The 5899-nt window shown below is 45.5% G+C and overlaps 1 pseudogene across 1 annotated transcript; it reads left to right on the top strand.

Annotated features, from left to right (window-relative positions):
• The first annotated feature begins 420 nt into the window (after nt 1-420).
• On the top strand, nt 421-4347 carry LOC309843975 (keratin, type I cytoskeletal 18 pseudogene; annotated as a pseudogene). Its single transcript has 2 exons — nt 421-449; nt 3291-4347. The product of its transcript is annotated as a keratin, type I cytoskeletal 18 pseudogene (transcript).
• Nucleotides 4348-5899: the final 1552 nt, after the last annotated feature.

Here is a 5899-nt window from a genome sequence, read left to right as displayed (position 1 = left end):
AATTATCTCAGAGAATGTATAAGAGGAGGGGCACCTGGGTAGCTCGGTCGTTAAGCGTCTGCCTTCGCCTCAGGTCATGATCCCAAGGTCTTGGGATCAAGCCCCACATCGGGCTCCCTGCTTGGTGGGGGTTTCACTCTCTCCCACTTCACCCTCTCCCACTTCCCCCTGCTTGTGTTCCCTCTCTTGTTGTGTCTCTCTCTGTCAGATAAATAAATAAGATCTTAAAAAAGAGAGAGAGAGAGAATGTATAAGAGGAAAGGGGCCAGGCCAATAAAAGCACTTTGTGGTGATATGGCTGCCTATGTAGAAAGCCAAAGGGGCTATTCCCTCTCCCTCCCTCTCCAGCCCTGCATGGATGTGCTGTGGCTCCACTCAGTTAGAAGCCCCTGGGATACGTACACAGGCCCAGCAAAAGCCATGACAGTGACGGAGGCCTGCGTCAGAAAGTGCGAGGCTGGGGGTTGTCAGGCAGACACTTTTCTTCAGCTCTTTTCAGTTCAGTTCGAGCCACTCTGTGGTAGGCACTGCGACACAAAGGTGAGTAAGAAGTCGCCCCCACCTTCCACGAAATTCTAGACCGAAGGAAAATAGGCATGCCAGCAAATCCACATGGAAAGAGAGCTTAGAAATGGCTTGGCAGGGGGCATGTTGGGGAGGAGGTCACGTACAGTAAAAAAAAAAAAATGTGTTGGCTATGGAGATCACTAACCCACATACAGATCTTTAATAAACAGTCTTTAGTTAAGAACTTTATTATGGAAATTGTCAAACATGCAAAAGTTGAGTGAATATTATACTGAACGTTCATGTACTAGTCACAGAGCTTCAACAATGTGGCCAATCTTGTTGAATCTAGAGCATCCAGCCCTCAACTTCTCCCCCTACCCCTCTCCTTCTGAATTCTTTTAGAGCAAATCCCAAACATAATTTCATGTAGAAATACTTCAGTATGTTACCTCCAAGAGATTAACACTCACGTGTACACACACACACACACACACTCTCTCTCTCTCTCTGTAAACTAAATTTTACAAATATTGTGATGCAAAAGGGAGTTTTATATAAACAATCCAAGAATCTTTCACAATAAAAGCAAGACTGGCATTGTTATGTGCAAAGCCACAAGAGCCAGAAACAAGTACACACGTGTGTGCACACACACACTCACATGCACACACAGCTGGGCCAGTAGTGCCCACAGAAACAACTGCTGAAGTTGGAGAAGTCGGTGAGGGATGGAGCTTCAGAAAGGAAGGTAGAAAATGCAGATCATTTTCAGGTTGAAGAAAAGAAACGGGTAAACAAAGTTGGTGGGAGCAAACGAGTCAACAAGAGGCACAGGCAGAAACCACCAGGGAAAATTAGTCCTCGATGAGGAAAAGAATATAGAAAACACGGAAAAATAGCTACTTCTGAAGTTACTCAGAGGAATAATGGGGTGACAGTCTTGCGTTAGATGGAACCCAAGTCTGAGGAGGATATGACTGGCTTAGGTGCCTATTGTGTTTTCAAGTGACTGTCTGGATGTCACTGGAGTGACCATCCCCTTCAAACAGATCAGATGAGTTCAAGCCCCCATCCTCCCCCACATGGATGCTCAAAGCCCTGCCACAGTGTCTGTGACTCTCCAGGGGGTTATTATGGTCACCTCTGACTTCCAGTGAATTTGCTGTCCCCGAGTCCCGCCATCCTGATCTCATCTTGGGATTCAGCCCTTTTCCATAATTTTCCCAAAAGCCTACTGCAGAGGGTGATTAGCTTACCAAAAAGATTTAGCAGAGTTTATACCACAGGAACCAGAACCTGCAGTAGAATATTAGATTTCCCAGATTTTATGTGTATGACCTTCTATTACTTCCCACTCCCTCCAGCCCACGATTTTGTTCATTGCTCATTGTACCCCTGGCAAGCTTCTATTCCTCCCACCATCTTGCTGATGGCTTCCCCTCTCCCACCCCACTTTCCTCACTCTCCAACCCTTCCCTTCCTCCTGATTTCTGTTCAGTTCCACATCAACAATTAGTACTTCTTATGTTACCCTGATTCCTGGAAAACACAGCCTGTGGGAGTCACCTTATCCCCAAATAATCACCCTGCTCCCACCAAGTCTGACATCAACTGTCAGGATGTCAACGTTTTCATCCAAATATGAAGGAATGGCTGAGTAATTGATTGATTAATTAATTCATTAGAAAGACTGAAGTGACTGAGAACTTGAGCCAAGAAAAATGAGCCAAAGGGAAAAGTGGAGACCTTCCAAAGGAAATGTTGAAGGACTGAAAGAAAAACACATGAAATTAGGGTGAACAGAGCTTCAGCTAAAAATATAGAATCCACGTAGAATTTTGGACCTGCTTTTGCATACAGTATTTCATGAACTCTTCACAAGACTCACAAGATGGTAGCTGTCATTATCCCATTTTGCAAATGACAAACATGAGCCTCAGGGAAGTTAAGAGATTCCAAGGTTTTGTAGTTTAAGTGGAGGAATTTCTCTGGGAATCTCTTAATCCCAAACTATAGCTGTCTCTGTGACCCCATGAGAACATAGGCTGGAACTAACGCTTAAGAGTCTCCAAACAGAGAGGATCTGGATGTAATTCTACTTTAAAAATAGAGCTGCATTTGGAGAGAGAAAACTGTATGAACAGACTGGTTTAGGACTAATCAAATCCCTCAATAGGGGAAGAGCCATTCAAGTTCAGATTTTCAGGTTTTTGTTTAAAAGACACAGTGTGGAAGTTTGAAAGATCATAGAAGCAAACCAGATTGGGAGAAAATAGATATAATTTATAGATATGAACCCCCAAAAGAAAAAAAGAAAACCAAAAAAAAAAAAAAGAGAGAGAGAGAGAGAGAGAGAGAGAGAGAAAATGTCCACAGTCTTTAGTTAAGGACTGGACGCCTCCCTTGTGCACAATGAAGGTATGAGGCTGGAGGAGATGCCCACGATGCATCTTGGGAAAGGAGCCAGGGCAGTGGATAAATGACAGTGAGACACATAACAGAGATGTGAATGTTTTCTACAAGGGCTTTTCAAATCAAGCTAAATAATTGCAAGAGCAGTAGCCTGAGCCTGAGTCCTGGCCTCTCATCTTACTCCCTGAACAGCAGAGCTTCACCACCCACTCCCCCTTCTTCTCCAACTATCAGTCTCTAGGTTCCATGCAGTTGCTCAGCCACCAGGTCTGGCTGGCCAGTGTCTATGCAGGTGCCCAAGGGCTCAAGCTCCCAGATCTCTCCATATCCCTCTCCACCAGCTTCTAGGAGCCTGGCCACTGAGCAAGGAGCCAGACATGGGGCTCTGCTGCTAGAGGTCTGGCAGGCATAGGGGGCATCCAGGTGAGAAGGAGATCATGCAAGACCTGAATGACTGCCTGGCCTCCTACTTGGAGATAGTGAGGAGCCTAGAGGCTGATAATCAGAGACCAGAGATTAAAATCTGGAAACATTTAGAGAAGGTCAGAGACTGGGGGCATTACTTCAAGACCATCAAGAGCTTAGGGCTCAGATCTTTGCAAATTCTGTGGCCAATGTCACAGACAGTGACGACTTCAGAGTTGACTCTGAGATGGAGCTGACCATTCACCAGTCTGTGAATGACATCCATAGACTCTGCAAGATCACTGATGACACCAATGTCACTCGGCTGCAGCTGGAGACAGAGGTCGAGGCCCTCAGGGAGGAGGTGCTCTTCATGTAGAACCATGAGGAGGAAGTAAAGGGTCTACAAAACAAACTGCTTACTCTGGGTTGATGGTGGAGTTGGATGCCCCAAATCTCCGGACCTCATGATGATCACAGCAGACATTGGGCCCAGTATGATGAGCTGCCTTAGAAGAAGCAAGAGGAGCTGGACAAGTACTGGTTCCAGCAGACTGAAGACAGCACCACAGTGGTCACCTCGATGACCGCTGAGATAAGAGCAGCTGAGATGACCCTCACGGAGCTGAAACATACGGCCCAGTCAACCTGGACTTGATGAGAAAACTGAAAGCCAGCTTGGAGAACAGCCTGCGGGAGTTGGGGGCCCTCTACACGATGTAGATGGAGCAGCTCAGTGGGTCCTGCTGCACATGGAGTCAGAGCTGTCCCAGACCTGGGAATAGGCACAGTGCCAGACCCAGGAGTACCAGGCCCTGCTGAAAATCAAGGTCAGGCTGGACACTGAGATCACCACCCACCATTGCTTGCTGGCAGACGGGGAGGGTTTGTGTCTTGGTGTTACTCTGGACAGCAACAATTTCTTGCAAACTATCCAGAAGGCCAGCACCTGCAGGATTGAGGACAGCGATGTGGTATCTGAGACCAATGACACTAAAATTCTGAGACATTGAGGCAGCAGAAACAGGGTACCCTTTGGGGAGCAGGAAGTCAATAAAAAGTTCAGAGGTAGATAAATAGATAGATAGATAGATAGATAGATGCAAAAGCATGTTTTGAACAACCTGTAGGCCCACTTCATGAACAGGCATACCAACAGGCCTCAGGCCCACATTTGCTCTGGTAGTTTTCAACCCTGCAGGACTCAATCATACCACTGTTATAATGACCAAAGACCTGTGAGAAAAGAAAAGAGGAAGATGGCACATAAATCTTCCTCATGAACAAAAGTTTCAGGATAGTTTGGGGAAAAAATGCAAGTGAATTGAGTCACCATAGGGTTGCTAAAATCAAGAAACTGTCCAAATTAGCCAGGACCATAACTATTAAAACAGCAATTTATTATAAATAAAATTATCAGGTCAGTGATACAGGTCCAGAAAACTTTTTTTTTTTTTTAAGGTCCATCAATTACTCAAGTTTAAATGCCATTACTTTAGAGAGAAGGATATTTCCAGCCGATGCTAGCCATTTGAATTTCGTAGGACTCAGATTCTTATAAGCAAAAATGCCAGAGATTGGGGTACCTGGGTGGCTCAGTCAGTTAAGCGTCTGCCTTCAGCTTAGGTCATGATCCCAGGGTCCTGGGATTGAGCCCCACATCGGGCTCCCTGCTCAGCGGGGAGCCTGCTTCTCCATTTCCTTCTGCTACCACTCCTGCTCTGGGCTCTCTTTCTCTCTTTCTGTCAGATAAATAAAATCCTTTTTAAAAATGCCAGAGATCATAAAGCGCAGAGTGAAAAATTTTATTATTTCTATTCATGCGATGTCAGAGATTGAAATTAATTTCTTAAAATGTAGGGAATTAGGTAAAAGAGTGAAGAACTGAAGTTATGCTCCCCTTTAAAGATTTCAGAATGATGGAACTTTTTTTCAATGACATAGAGAGAGCTGTCTAAAGGAATATAGCTAAAGCCCTCCAAGAATAAAATAGATCTTACCTCAGAAGCATTTAAGGGAGAGCACAGACAGATAAAAACCAAGGTGAAGACACTGGGGCCGAAACAGTGACATCAAAGAATAGATGAAGCAGAACGGGGGTGTTAAGAGCAGAACCAGGTCATAAAAGAACAAAAACACTCCATTCAAAAATCAAAGGTTTATGAAAAGAGACAGGATTGTTGCAAGTTGAAAATGGGCAGAATACGGTACCCAAAGAGAGCCCGAGATAATAGAAGGGTTTAACCAGACCGATCAAGTGCAAGGAAAGATTGAGCCATGCACTTGGCCATGGCTGCCGAAGAAAGGAGTGGCCCCACAGCGGACATGGTGGGTCAAGTGGTTCTCAGTGAGCCGGATCTGGAAGCACAGAAGCCCTCCCGGCTCAGGCAGACACGCGGTCCAGCTCCCCCACGCCTTTAAGAACCGAGCAAAGTGCTATTTTCAATGGCAGACACTTAAGGGGAAGGGGAAGTGAGCCCGATAGGGAAACAAGGAGCTTGTGGTACTTTACAAAGAAAAGAGGACACTGAGGACAAGTTGCCACTATCTTTAAAAGCACGGAGCAGGGGAC

Source organism: Mustela nivalis (genome assembly GCF_964662115.1).
Source record: "Mustela nivalis genome assembly, chromosome: 11".
NCBI classification, from domain to species: domain Eukaryota; kingdom Metazoa; phylum Chordata; class Mammalia; order Carnivora; family Mustelidae; genus Mustela; species Mustela nivalis.
This window is presented reverse-complemented; position numbering and strand designations above follow the sequence as displayed.